Source organism: Dermacentor silvarum, chromosome 4 (genome assembly GCF_013339745.2).
Source record: "Dermacentor silvarum isolate Dsil-2018 chromosome 4, BIME_Dsil_1.4, whole genome shotgun sequence".
In the NCBI taxonomy this organism is placed as follows: Eukaryota; Metazoa; Arthropoda; class Arachnida; order Ixodida; family Ixodidae; genus Dermacentor; species Dermacentor silvarum.
In genome coordinates, this window is record NC_051157.2 from 114,782,103 (window position 1) to 114,798,023 (window position 15,921).

Genomic DNA, 15,921 nt, shown 5'->3' on the forward strand with positions numbered 1-15,921 from the left:
CGCGCGTGGATGTGTGATCACCATAATCAACGCACGCGCTTCTTTATTTTTTTCTTTTTTTGACGTGCAGCGTCTTTCCATAGAGGAAGAAAAATAAGGAGGGAGCATACCGCAATGCGATTGTCGCCGACTGTGGTGGTCCAACACGTGATGAAAACGTCAGAGCACGGAGGATACGTCAGAGCGCGCGGTAGGTTTTAAAACTCCCGGTTGATATTTTTTTCAATACCCATTCGAAAACCATTTGAAACTTTAAAAGAAACAAAAACAAAAACAAGAAAAAACAAAGCAAGGGAATTTTTTTTCTTTCCTGCATGTGAGCAGCTGCCGGTCGAGCGCGCACCAAATAAAAACTACCAGTAACCAAACGTATCGGCAAATCTCGATTCTCCGTGATCTCGACGCAAGAGGTCACGTGCTGGGCCACCACTGCTGGCTACACGAAGCGTTCGTTTGCCAAGGGCGTAATGCTCCCTCCTAAATTTTCCTTCCTTCATGCGTCTTTCTGTTAGGTCCGCATAGGGGTGGGGTGGCTTGCTGAAACCGCAAGCAACAAAAGATGCTATACTCTTATTGATTATATCTTCGCAACCGCACGACCCCCGCTGTTTTACTTTGGTACCGTTGTGTAAAGCAAACAATCCATTATTCGATCATGTATGTGTCATGTGCGTCATGCGACGCGCCGTTGTCGCTCCAGGCGTCACGCAATCGGAGTTCAATTTAGCCTCTCGCTCGGCGTTCAGAGAGACAGAGCTCGACAGTACGTTTGTTGATCCGAGTGGAAGTGGCTTCGTTTCAGAGAGCTCACCATGACACAACAGGCACAATTTATCAAACTCAAACTGGAGCAGATCAGCAGTTATAAGGGCTACCAGTATGCAACTTGTTGCAGAAATTTCCCGCTTGCTTGGCTTTTCACGCACGCACTATAGACACACCTTTTGTCAGCCAGGACTGTGGAGGCGCCGTGGCGTCGGGGTCACGTGCTCGTCTCGCACCAGCGTAGGCCTAGGTTCGATTCCCACCCAGACCGAAAATAGTGCGAAATTTTATTTTCAAAGCCATTAATGTACTTCGTTTACAGGAACCTCACTGAGAAAATTGACGTCAATTCGAACATTTTTGACGTGTTCTTACTCTTTGCGCCGTCGGACATGTTTATTACCGTCGCTCGCTCACGCCGCCGACGACGACGCCGGATGTTCGTGCAATGGGGCGCATAATGCTTTCGCATTAAAAATTAACGTGAAGGCTAGGACCCATTGTGCAACTTACATGTGCGTTTCGAGACGCGAGAACCGTTGTTCGTGTGTGCGATGCAAGTTCTAATGAATGATTATATTGTGAGACGACGCCCGGGACGAAGGCAGAGCTCTTGTATTGTCACACAACGTGGGACAGCCCACGAACACCAACCCGACAAAATGATGACGACTGTGACACATGAAGACGATGATGAACTGCACAGTTAGCGCTCACACTAACTCCCCTCCCCCCCCCCCCCCCCCTCACGAAAGCGGCTGGTAAGGCAGCAAGTCAGAAACGGTCGGCACGCCGAAGATACGGCTTCAGGCGAGGGACGTGAACAATTTCAGTGCTGCGGCAACGGCGGTTAGTAACCGAGGTAACAGGAGCTGCGCGATAGTTCACGGCAGATGTTCTTTCAAGCACGGTATATGGGCCGCGATACCTGTGAAGAAATTTTTCACAGAGCCCTGGCACCCTAATAGGTGTCCAGAGGAGCACTTCGTCGCCTGGGCGGAACGAAATGACACGACGGGTCGCATCACAACGGACTTTCCTCTTGTCCTGAATGGTCGCGGTGTGGGCGCGCGCAATTTCGCGCCAGTGGGCGACGCGGGTGGCGAACCCCTCTGGTAGAGATGTGGATGGAACAGAAGGCGTAGAAAGAAAGGTGCTGTCCAAAACAAAAGACGGTGCACGGCCGTACACGAGGAAAAAGGGGCTGTAGATTGTAGTGCGTTGAACGGCAGTATTATATGCAAACGTGACGAAAGGAAGTATAGTGTCCCAGTTTGTGTGGTCGGGTTTCACATACATGGAGATCATGTCGGACAGAGTTCGATGGAAACGCTCGGTAAGACCATTGGTCTGGGGATGGTACGCAGAGGTGGTCTTATGGATGTTGTTTGAGGCTTGCAAGACTTCAGCAAGAATATGGGGAATAAATATCTTGCCACGGTCACTTAGAAGAACACGAGGCGCACCGTGGCGCAAGATAATGGCTTGCAGGACAAACTCGGCGACTTCAGCGGCCGTACCAGAAGGAAGAGCTGCCGTCTTAGCGTAGCGAGTGAGATGGTCCACGGCTATGACAATCCAGCGGTGACCCGCGGTAGTAAGCGGAAGAGGTCCGTATAAGTCGATGCCCACGAATTCAAAGGGAACGGACGGGCACGGCAATGGTTGTAAAGGGCCGGCGGGAGGAGAGGTCGAACGTTTTCGATGTTGGCATGACACACACGAGCTGGCGTACTTGGCAACACTAGTAGACAGGCCATGCAGGCCATAAACAGCGAGTCTTAATGCACTCGTAGGTTTTATGAAATCATAAGTGGCCAGCCACTTATGATTTCACGTCGACGGGAAAAGCTTGTAAAACTTGCAGTCGAAGTGAGCGAGGGACGACTGGGACCCATCGGTGACCGGTAGGGTGGTAAACTTGCCGCAATAATACGACATTAAATATATTATAAATTAAATAACGTCTCACAGATTTTTTTGTGCGAATGTATACTCCGCGACCAGAATTAAGCATGAACAAGGTGTTCTAAAGTTTGAAATGTGGAACGGTGTTTAGGCTTTGTAGGATTAAAGGTAACTATTTACTACTTTTGTGCGTATCATCAGCTAAAGAGCCTTAGTGACAGTGAAAATTACGGCCAATCCGTAAGGTGCCACCGGTAAAAGACGCGTACAAACCTCGGCCGTACTCTGAGGTCCACTATAAGGCGGTGATGCAATCGGACGGGACACATCGTGCAGGTAATATGCAAGTCATAGAAATTCAAAATGGTTTTGTCACTGATAGCGGTCGTTTTCGATCTTGTTGTAGTGCAGATATAATCTCATATGTCTAGTTCAAAAGTTACCTGAATTAATGCTGCTAATTGAACATAATTGAACAGAAAGTTAGTGCAAAGTTTATATAGCAGCGGGGTTTGGAGGTCCTCCTAAGCGACTCGTCAAAACGTCTTTCGGATGGTTTAGCTGCAGTTATTACCTGTTCCGTGCGTCCTTTCCTTAAAGTTTCCATACTGTTCCTTAACGGTTGCGTCTTTCAAATACGTGCGTTCATTTGCGAGAAGCATACTCAACTTTATAGCGTTATAGCACTCCACATTCTACGTTCATACCGGTCAGAAAGGCAGAAAAACAAAAAAAAATATCCACCGAACTAAATTAAGATAGCACACAAAACAAAAGAAGTCCATTACGTCCCCTGCCATCAACGACATAACGGAGCGTATTTATTTCCGGAATTATATCACCGTCGCTTCCGTTGTTTCCACAAACTCCGAGACGGGTCAACGTCGTAACTTCGCCTCCGCGCAGGACTATGACGTCGCGCTATCGTCCCGAAGGGCACTTTCTTTGAGCGCTCTGAGAACAGCCTGAAGCGTAAAACATGTGTGCAGAGCAGAGCGAACGAAAGTCAGCTAAGCAAAAAAAGAAATGAAAGGAAAAGGTGAGGGTTGAACGGAAACAGACGAAGAGGCTACCACTTCGCGACGTCTGCTTCGCTAGCAGACGTCCTGTAGGAAGGGGAGTAAACAACGCCACGGGCGGGCGTACGTACACAAACACTACGTTCGGCGTCATAAAGCTGTCGTTACGGGCTCTTTTCTCTTGGAACTCCCCTTAGTCACCGTTTCTTTCCCGGCTTTCAGACTTTTCTACCCCCCCCCCCCCCCTTTTCCCTCATCTCTTACTTCCTCCCTCCATAAGGTAGCTGCTGTCACTTGTCTTGATGTTTACTTTTCTTTCTCTTCCTTCGTTCTTTTGTTTCATCCGCAACCTTCATCTCTCTACGACTCGTCGCCATGGGCGTCCTACTTCCGGCAGCGAGAAGAGCGTTCGTATATAGAGCATCTCCCGCGGCGTCCCTGACATTTTTTTTTTCACGCACCCTTCCAAGTAGCGACCACCTAAGCCTCATTTGACGCCCGAGTTCTCGGTCCATAAAAAGCCGTGAAAGCGCCCGCCACTGAGAGCAGGCGGGCAGGCAGGCCGGGCAAGTCGTCGTCGCGGTCTAACATCAGGGCGTGGATTATGGAAGCGTTGCGAAACCAGCCACGCCAGGCTCTACTATAGACCAGAGCATGCGGGAAGGCACCCCCGTGTATACCGTTGGCCGCCGCTCCCCTGTCGCCGCACACACACACACACACATTGCTTCAACGTAATCCCCGATAGGTGACTATGGGGAGCCGAAAATGGCCGATGCCGCCACCCGCCCCTTACTTTCGACGCGTGCCGTTCAAACCTATTAGGCCTCCCCCTCTCCCGTGATCCCTTCGACCCGCGAGCGTCATCTCAGTCAATGCTTTGCCTCCTCCTCCTCCTCCTCCTCCTCCTCCTCCTCCTCCTCCTCCTCCTCCTCCTCCACACTGAATCCACGCACCACCACCGCTGAGCCATTCACTGCCATTATCGCTGCCGGGTCTCAGCGCGTTGTGGCACCGAGCATGGTCGGTGTTGCCATCAGAAAGTATAGACGGCATGGGTATTTCGGTAAGAGTAAATAGGTAACGATGTGCTGAAACACTCACAATGACTTGGAGCTAGTATTCTCAAAAAGGTTCTTTACGCTAGAACTGTTCGTAAGAGGAGACGCCAAACAAAGTTGATGGTGAACATATGTCGGATATGCCCCTGCGTTTGTTTCCACGAATTAAATTGAAAAACATTTATTTTATAAGGAAAGAAACTTCTCTTACTTACGAGTGTTCACTCGTTGACTGGCGTTCGGACGTCCTGCAATTTATGATGGTGGTTGCTGTGATAACTGGATGATCACCGTCGCGATGGACAATACTAGACGGTACTTATAAAAAAAATTTTTTGCCAGTGCGGGGTCTGATTCCCTCGACAATTAAAAAAAAGAAAAAAAAACGTTACTTCATCTCGACACTCCACGCTTAAACCTTATATGAAGGTCATATGTAGCGATCAAGTTGCTGAGCATCTTTGCCACTGGTATTTGCGTTGCTTGTTTGCCGAGAACGAATGACGAAAGGGCAACGGCAGTGGGAGCGAGCTCAACTAGCCGGTGTTGAAAATAGGCAACAAGTCACACTCAACTCACTTTAGCTGAAAGCCCAAGTAGCAGGTGGCAGCGATTTTTCTATTCTAAGCAGAAAAAAATTAGGAAGGTCTACCCAGAGCAATCGTGTTGTTTCAAAATTGACATCCCGAGGGGCGAACTCTCTTCGCAGATTCAGGCGCAACACACGTCCCCCTTTCTTTTCGTTTTTTTATGCACACTCAGAGGAAATGCAGTCGTATTTTAAAGGCGGTGAAGAATCAAACACTGCCAAAACTGCTAGAATCCAGCCTTAGAAGCCTGTTAGAATCCAGCCTGTTAGAATCCTGCTAGAATCCATTAGGTGAACTTGTGCCCAGAAAATCAAGCAGCACTCTATCCGCAACGATAGCGGCGATCAGGGTCGTCGGTCGTCGAATCTGAGCTCATGGATTAAGTCCGTCTACTATTTTATGCGTGCATCAACGTGCATTCTAGGGTAACGCACGTACATTTGAGAATGTTACAACACTGTTCGCCATTACGCGTGCAATCTCATCAGAAAAAACGCTTTTGGCATACAGTCGTCGAGAACATTGAAGCAATTTCGAATACAGTATGAGAGATTTGCGGTGAGGGGAAAATCTATATCAGAGATAATATGGTGAAAAACAGTCACCTTCAAAAAGTGCAATATATGCGTGAAAACCAATAAGTTATATTTGTAGATTGTAATTCTCGGATAGCAGATATGTCTGGCTTACGATTACCTTAAGCTCACTTTGTCAGATAGGTTGGGAAAACAAAATAAAGCTGGCGACGCAACCATATGCACCTTCGAATTCTAGCCCCACCTCCAGTGACGTCATAGATTGATTGTGGCTGCATCTGTTCAGCGTTAGCAACATGTGTTAAAATATAATAATAATAATAATAATAATAATAATAATAATAATAATAATAATAATAATAATAATAATAATAATAATAATAATAATAATAATTTCGGGAGTTTTACGTACTAAAACCACGATCTGATAATGAGGCACGCTAAAATAGAAGGCTACTGGGACTTCGTTACAAGACACCAAATAAAGTTTTCTATTGCTACTACTAACTACTACTACTACAATGCTGGAGTGCTACTGAAGTAGCATTGAGTAGCACAGACGTGCACCTGGAGTGTCCATATAATTGCTAATGCAATAGAATGAAGTTGAACCTACAGCTTCTCGCCGCCAACATTCAAAAGTTATTCGACAAACAATCAAAAGGACATTCCCAGACCAAGAAATATAAAGGCTATTGATCGTGCGACTAATATGAAAAGCATGGCAAAATAATCGTGGCTGCTTTTTCTACAGCACATACTCGTATATGGTGTGCATTCGTTACTGCCAACTTTCACTTCCTGCGTATGAACCCGTCTGCATAGCATGTGCGGCCTTGTGTTAGCAAGCATGCACCTGTCTGTCGGGCCAACATGACAGCTACACACAGAGATCCGGGGCACAACCTTTTCTCTTTCTGCTTCGGAAGCCTGCCATTAGGCATAATAAAAAAAAAGGCGCAGTGTCGTCTGAAAGGCGAAGCATTCATTGCTTTGACAACAATTTGACAGTTATACGAAGTAGGGCTATTAGTTTTATCGGCCATACAAACTCCTGTAAACATTCGCAACCAACTAAATCAACAAGCACGATGTCACCTGCGCACAGGCAAACATGAACACATCTCACCCGATGACCGCGGACACTCGCCGTCAGAACGCTGACGTGATAAAGAGCAGCGAGCGGATTGCCCTTCGTGCTGCCTCTCGCTTCAACAAACTAGGTGCGTTGGAGCACATAGCATACGAAAACATCCGGTATCTCGGGTTGGCTAATCTTTGCACCAACCGCAGATTACCTGAACGATAGGGTGCGCACAGCCGCTATCAGCCGCACCATGCGTAGTCGCGGCCGCAGTAAAAGAGGAGAATCGCGCTAACCCAACACCACTTCGCTAATCTGCCCCTTCCGCCCCTCTCCCTCCTAGCACGCGCACATCCTCCCGGTTCCCTCCCCCCCCCCCCCCCCCCTTCGCGCGCGCGAGAAGACGGCGCGCATCCGCCTCACCCTGAGCCTCTGCGCGCGCGAGATCAAGCCCCCATCCTTCTCGGCTCACCCTTGTACGTTTACCCTCGCACCTATGGCATACGGCACGCAGCCGCGATCTTATCGCACTTGTACTTATACGGAACCTGACGGCGACGGTGACGCCGACGGCGGATATCTTTCTGGAGGGATCATATAATTGCTATTGCGATAAAAGACGCGAATACAAGTACGCAAATAAATTAGTTTAGTCTAGGAAGTCCGATAGTGATTGGTAGTATGGTCCATGAATTCAGTGTTCCATGTCGGGAGGGCGTCCTGCACGAAAGACGACTGAATCTACCGCTCTCACAGGTGTCCCCGTATTTCGTACACCAGTAAAAGTGTTTGGAGTTCATGTTTACAGGCTTGAATTCCCATTCAAAACTCTTCAGTCTTTTTTTTTATTGCGATATCAAATACACGAACACTCTAGGTGCGATTTCGCCGTCGCCTTGCTGTCTCGAGTGAGAGGAGAATGAGCTAGCTGCCCGCATGCCGTAGGTGATGAGCTGCGGGCGCGAGGACAAGCGTGCGAGGGCGATCCGATAGGGGTATTGGCTTCATGCACGCTGTCTTCCTGCGCACATGATTTTGTAAATCACGTGAGTGAGTGAGTGAGTGAGTGAGTGAGTGAGTGAGTGAGTGAGTGAGTGAGTGAGTGAGTGAGTGAGTGAGTGAGTGAGTGAGTGAGTGAGTGAGTGAGTGAGTGAGTGAGTGAGTGAGTGAGTGAGTGAGTGAGTGAGTGAGTGAGTGAGTGAGTGAGTGAGTGAGTGAGTGAGTGAGTGAGTGAGTGAGTGAGTGAGTGAGTGAGTGAGTGAGTGAGTGCTCTGCTAGTGCTCGTCTCTTCCTGTCGTTGTGGCGCGTGGCTGCCCTCGCGGGTGTGTGCGTACCTGACCCTCGCGCCTTATGTTGGAGGTAATCAGCTGTGAGGGCCAGTGCGAAGGGCGAGCGTGCACCTTCATGGGCGCTTTCGTTCCGTGCGCCTATGGTTGAAGGTGATCTGTTGCGGGTGCCAGGGTGAGCACGAAGGCTTCCTTAGCGCTGTCTTCCAGCACGCCTAGTGTTGAAGTTCGCGTGATCCGAGTGTCGAAGACGCGTCACACAGTTGAAATGGTGAAGCGAGCGGCGGCACAATGCGTTCGGTTTGGGACGGGCACTAGTGCTCCGATCTGCCGGCCCTCCTTATTACGCCAGCGCTGTGGCAGCGAGTGCTCGTGATCATCCGGCGAGATCTGTAGATTTTTTTTGTCGATGCGCTCATGACACCATACCTGTTTAGTTAGTAAGCCGATGTTTACGGCAATATACACGACCTGAACAAGTACAAACCTTACATCGTGTAATTGTTTAATGCTCTGCTATCGTTGTCAATCGTTCAACTGTCGGGGGAAACAGTGATTTTTTTTATTCGAATGTTTGCCCAGCGGCACAAATGATGATGTGTACCTACGTATGTGTGCCGGCATTCTCTAGATCTGCCAGTGGGGCGCAATGTTGACGACAATAGGTTATTTACCGGTCACCTCGTTGTATGGAAATCCAGTTTTGCAGTTCTGAGCATAACAAGTAAAGATTTTCAATGGTGCAAAAACTCAGCAGTATAGAGAGGTTTCATGAAACTTTACATCAGCCTGTTGTAGCCAAGCGTAGGGCATCTCCACAGAGGTAAGTGAACCAACGAAAGAGCCATTTCTAGTCCAAATTGCTCTTGTGCTCCTGTAAATTCGCATAAGTTACTTACACGGGGTGAAGCACCTCTAATTTATGCAAGTAGTTGCAAAATATCAGGCCCTCAGTTAGTGCGTTGGTTCCCCCCCCCCCCCTTTTTTTTTCTATCTCAACATACGTGGGTGCAGGCGTTCTGTCTTTGCAACACTGCACAGCTTTATTGCAAACCTTGTAGCTTTGGGGAAAGAAAGTGAGGGAACGAGGGCGAGGAGGAGAGTGCGTTCTCGTGGCTGAGAGTTCCAGAGGCAGTAGGGGGCGACGCTCCGAAAAGTATCCGGCGGTGTGCCGGGCCCGTGACAGAGGCTCTGTGGGAGTCAGAGGTTTCGACACGCGTTATAAATAACACTTAGAAGCAAAGCTGCTGCCGCTGCCATCCCACCAGGCTGAGCCGCCACCGTGACTAACCGCTGGGATTTCCATGGCCCCTGCCTCACCATTACCACCTACACCCGCCCAGTTCAGTTTCCATCTTTGCTTTATTCATTCACCCACGCCCGTCACTCGACGCTCTCTTTCATAAATAAGGAATAAGGATCTCTCCCTCCTACTCTCTGCCCCCTCCTCGGCCTGCAATGCTTCGTGGGTGGGGTTCGTCGTAATGCATAAAAAAATACCGTAGGTCTATTTACTATCTCCATGTATTTACGTGGCGTCGTGCTTTAGTTTGACGCGGTGCACTCTGACTTCCCTTCGGTGCGGCGAGAAAGAGGTGTTTGCCATCCTCCGATATTGCTTCTCTTGTTCGTGCATTCCGACGATGGAGGCGCGGTAAAGGCTCGAGGGCCGGTGTTTATGAGGTGTAAATATGAGCAGCTATCTATATTCATGGATTCGGTGGAACACGAGCGACGTGCAGTCGAGAAGAATGTCCCGCCAGCCGGAACTAATTCTTCCGTCGCCACTTCTTTCGTACCGCCACCCGCCTCCTCACATTTGCTCACAGCCATCTCCGAGGGCAACGAAATGAATAAACATGACGACAGCAGCTGCAGAAACGGCATCTTGTGTCTCCCCGCATGTGCCTAACTACTCTGTTGGATATATATATAAGAGCATGCAGCCCCCAGCGCACTTGTCTATAAGGAGAAAGCAGTTAGTTTGTGCCGTCCGCCGTATAGGCCACCGGTTCGAGACAACTCGCTTCGAGCATACGCTGCTGGATGGGCTGACTGTTGTTGCCTGCGTCTCTCGCTCTGTGTTGGGCTATCGTGGTTCTCTTTTATCAGCGACACCGCCCTATGGCAAGAAAGCCTCGGCAGTCATCAAGCCTCAGAGCGTTGGCATGTATTATCGTTTCTAGTTACACATCACCAGCTGAAATGAAGTTCCGGCTGAGCCCATCTCACGATGAACGTCGATGTGCATGCAATTAGCATTCAAGCAATGTAGAGACGCACCTAATTGAGATCGCAGACACAACGAGTGGCTATCTCGCCGCCAACCACGGTGTCAAATGATACCACGACACAGTATGTCTTGTTGTAATCACTTCTCTCCAGTTGAAACTCCGTAGTATCCCTAGTATATTGGCTGCAACTTTGTTGCAATGGCTCTCCATCAAGCGGCCGCGCATGACGCGGAGGTGTTTATTGAGGATGGGGCGCCATCGCTTTAATTTATTTAAGGTTACACACCTTGTGTCACCTGGGTACGTCCATTCTAGGAAACTTGCCAAGAATGGGCACATACCAGTGTCACATATATACGCAGTGGACCAAGTTGTTTAGCAGGCCAGCCAGCAGCAAATTGTTTATTATTGCACATACCCAGGAGCCCATGCGTTCTGCTCGGCAAGACAGCAGCTAGCACATACCTGGTACTGGTTCAGGCTATAGTAGATAACTTGGGTCACTCGTTTAAAGAGTTTAGATTCATAACGCAAAGTGGTTAAAGTTCCAAAACAATGCTAATAGCACTATTACCCGTCTTTGCTGCTGAGATAACAGTGCTAGTAGTGGTAACCTGAGAATCAGGAAGCGTTATCTCAGAAATGAAATTAAACGCAGCTGTCTCAAGCGGCTCAACACGACAAAAAATACATCAGCGTTACTGCGCATGCGTAATTATATTGTGCTGCGCACTGTTTCCTCGAGCTTGCACTGTTTGCACAGATGTGAGCAAGATGAGCCGAAGGTACCGTCATCACTGTCGTCAAGCCATTGTCGTCGCTGTGTAGTCGCCTTGCCTTTGCCGTCACACAAACGCTCGCGTTACACGCACACTATCTCGTATTACACTAAGGTGCGTCGACGTCCACGGAGATGTTGCGCCATCTGGAAAAACTCTGCGGAACTCTAAGCGATGGTAAATAGCTCAACTTCAGCGCTTGCAGTTTAACCAATAATAAAAAAATTAAATGTAAAAAAGTCACAGGCCTGCGCGGCACACGCAGCACAGTCACAGCGTAAGCTGGTGGAGCGGCTCAAGAGTAGCTCCAATTTGGGTACCACGCACAACAGGGTCTTCGCGGCAAACTTTTCGCCTCGTTTTGACGAGAACGATCTGAACTGTCCGCCCCGCGTCGACGGCGAGCTGCGGCTTGTAATGCTCTCTCCACAGCAGTCTGCTGAGCCCGATCAAGCCTTACAACTACATGTCGGGCGCGCCGCGTTTGCAGGCACCTTAACTAGATGGCGCCACCATACTGCGGAGGCTCGGCAGCTCGGGAGCATGTTGATTGCGCGCCTCGTCTGAATCGCCTATCGTGGTCTGCGCCTGCGGACGCTGCGTTTGCAGGCATCTTACCTAGATGGCGCCACCATACTGGCGGAGGCTCGAGTCGTCTCACCCTGCGTTAGCCTTAGGGTATTTTCCGCGGCCCGATAGCAAGTGCTTGCGGGACTCAGTGGTAGGGCACCCGGCTCCCACGCGGTGGGCGCGGGTTCGAGCCCGGCGAGAATCGGGTACTTTTTTTCGCGTTTCCGGCGATAGCGGTTACGCGGTTGACGGCGGCGGCATCATCGTGACCAGAAACGGCTATTGGAATGACCCCATAACAGCTTACGCTGTAAAACACAAGCAGAGGAGAAAAAGTTAGAAACGTTACGGCGAATTTTTCTTTCCGTAATTCGGCTTTAACCTAAATGGTCGGTAAAATCAAATTAATTACAAGGAGCTGTGACAGTGACCGGTGTGCAACTATATATAGGACTACATGCGCTCCGATGAAAAGAGCCGGGCGAGGTTGAGGTCTTGGCGTCAAGCTTCCGCCGAAGCACTGAAATACTGAAGGCACCCAAGGCGTGACATACAGCAACTTTCAAGCATTTCGGCTCTGCTCGAGCCGTCTAATGTAGAAAGTTTGCTTCTTTTTCAGCAATGGCTCACAAGACCTAGTCGTAAACCTGGTCAATTTGTCTGTATCACCGTATTTAGTAGTGGAAGGCTCAACCCCCCCCCCCCCCTTTCCTCTTTGCAACGTGAAAATCTCGAGAAAAGAATTCACTAAACTTAGGGCGCACACCCGCGTGTTGGTCAACTGCTGCGAGCCGCTACTAGATGGCACTAGTTGTCCTGCCGATGATGGCATCATCACCATCGCCGTATTCCGTACGGCAGCGGCGGAGTAACCGAAGTCGGACTAAAACCGAAACTTTGGTCGCAGCCTCCCACAAAGCGGCGCTGGTTAGGCCTATCCAGTGGGTACGTAGCTTGCCTTTAAAATGTTTGTACGCGTTAGACGATATCGGCGATTGCGGCATGAGATTACGTGCACGGGCATGGCTGACAGGCAACGAGCGTAAAGCGGAGTTCGGCTCCGCTAGCAATCTATACCAAGTGTGAGTTTGCTACAGAGGGAACGAAGTAAGCTCGTGTGTGGGTATAAAGCCATTAAAGTTCCGAACAGATTTTGTACACAGCACAGCCTAAAGTGAAAGTGTCGCGGAGTCGCGGCGGCATTCGTGGTGCTTGCACTTCACGGCAATCCGCAACGCACAGATCGAGCTGCTTCATAAGTAAACGCAACCATGGCTTCGGACCTCGTAAAATTTTAAGCAAATTTTAGTTTAATTGAGCAGAACACGGAGCAAACGTCTGTGGACGAACTTGTAAATGTGTTCATAGTCCAGTGGCTGCGTTATTCTGCTTAGAAGTCGAGACGCAGTTCGATGCTTCAGTGAGTAGCCATGAGCCTGCCTCGTGCAAGGCCCGCAACCTGCAAAAATATCTGAGAAAAAGAAAAAAAAGTGCGATCCTTACACGAGTAAGTATGGCATTTGCCACACGACATTATGACAAAAGTTTTATTACATTTATGTACGATTCTCAAATGTTCTCATTCTTAATTCGCGCACGATCGACGTAACGTGTTCATCCCCTCTTGCTGCAGTCTTGCACGATCAGCCAGTACCGGGCACAGGTGCAAACATGCGCCGAATATAGTGAAAACTGAGGTGGCCCGGGCTACCAGGTAACGCTGTGAGCTCCAACACAAAGATACCATTTTCGTCCTGCTTGTCGTTATTATACAATATTCACCGTTTTATCATCATAATCCCGTCGTCCGTCATATGGTGGTCATCTTTCTAGCACCATTGTCCTCGTGCTATCATCGTTACTCCATCATCGTTGTCCCATTGTGGTCATGCCGTCAATGTCATACCATTGTCGTCATGTCATTTTAGCCATTGATTCGCTTAAACCAATTGCCACAGATTGTGGAACAGCAACATTTACTGGTTTCTGTCAGTAGAATTTTTCATATTACTGCTTGATCCCTTGTTAGTCTTCTGTGTGGTCCTGGTTAGCGTTTCCATTCCTTCCTGTAGTGTTCTAAGATGTCCGCGTACTTCGAAGTGCCTGGTAAAAGGCGAAGAATTATTACTGCCACCCTGGAAATAGAACAATTCTCTAGGTCGCATCTACGAGAGAAAGAGAGAGAGAGAGAGATTGTGAAGAGGAATAGGGCATGAATACATAAAGGAGAGAAGTTAATGCAAGCCATCTGGCCTTGGTAACGTGAAAGGATTGCGGCAGCCGATGGCCCATCATTTCGCGGGTCCCTATCAAAACAGCAGATTTTGGGCACACACACACATCTTGAAGATATTGTTTTCCAGTATTAGTAGTGCTACCTTAAGAAGCGTACGCTGCATATGAAACGCTTTTTCGTGCTTATGAAGGCCTTCTAGCTGTTCGAATATCAATGGAATGCTCAAGGAAGGAGCAGCACAGAGACCCCGAGAGAGAACGGAGGTTGCGTAGGGGTGTATGGACGCATTTCGGTAGAAACAGCTACCGAAGCTTCAAAGTACTAATGTCGCCGTCGCATTCGTGAATGAGGAAAAAAAATTAAGCCAGTTACACGCTTGTGAAATCTGATGAAACAGCGGAGCCGTGCAAGCGTGGGTGTATAGCGCAGTGGTTTTGACGCTCGGCTTCGGACCGTGGGCACCCGGGCTCGAATCCCGCCTTGCCGAGAAAGTTCATTTTGTTTTATTTATTATTGCGATAGCAATTATATGGACACTCAAAAGCAGATTTCTGCCGTCGGCGTCGCCGTCGCCGTCGGCGTCGCCGTCGCCGTCGCCGTCGCCGTCGCCGTGAGGTTCCGTATGACGTCAATGGAGATGAAATCGTCGCCGCGCGCCGAACGCTGTATGTGCGAGTGAAAGGGCGCGAGGGACGCGCTCTTTCACGGGGAGTGAACGCACGGCGGAGAACAAACGCGCGTTCTGCGCCGTGCTTCCTTAAGGGCTGCAGAAGTAGGCGTCTCTTTCCTCCTTTACAATCACCATATATGTAAAGCAAACGCGCCTTCTTCCGATGCGCGAGAGGCCGTGGGGGAGGGGGGGAAGGGGGAGGGAAGGGAGGCGACGTTTAGCTGCGGCACCAAGTGCCTATTTATATCAAAGGCTCCGGCAACAGTCACCAACGCCGCACGCATTTTGAGCGAACGCGGGCAAAATGCCGACGGCGTCGACAACAGTTCGGCGCGTTGCCGGTGCTGCTGCATGTCCAAGTTTATACAGCTGATAAAGCTAATATCATTACTCCGTATATCTCTCTACAAATTTGCTATCGCAATTGATGCTTCACCTTTCAGGTGAAACTGCGACAACTTTTTTCTCTCACTGTCTGCCTGTCTTTCTCTCTCGCCACTCTCCGACCACCTGCACCTGTAGCTGGCGCTGATCAACGCTCGGCACGGTTCAACCTCGGCCTTAAACAGCCCCGCTGTTAAAATTGAAAGAGAGGGCACTTGGCAGAAACTGGTCACGTTCCCGTCACGATCACGTGGACGCATAGTTATTCCAAACGCCAGTTGGCACAAGTATGACAGAAAAAGAACATGTCAAATCAAGTTTATAAAGAATTATTTTTTTAATTGCCGGTAGATCCGAAATTCACATAAAGAAAGGTTTTATTCATTTCTCTCTGGATGCATTGTGCGTAAATTTTAGAGGTTAGCGTTACAATGTATCACATATAGCCACGCGCGCTATATATATATGCCAGACGCCAGACGCTCCAAACGCGCGCTCCAGATCGGCCGTGGCTCGGCATTCCTTTTTCACGCCGTACGTGGCCACGACGTATTGAAGAATAAATTTAATTTCGCGCGAGAGGATCCAATCTAGCGGCAGACGCATGGAACGCAGCTCTGGGGCGCCAGTACTGTGTGGACTCACTCCTACCGTCTTCACCATCGCGCGCCGTTTAACCTTCAGCGTGAAACTCCGCAGTTGCAATTCCGCGACGGGGTACTCCGGTCACGCAGAATATATCTAAAGTCGCTTTCTATAGTTGGCAAGCAGCGACACTCAGAGCTGCCCGAAAATTGCA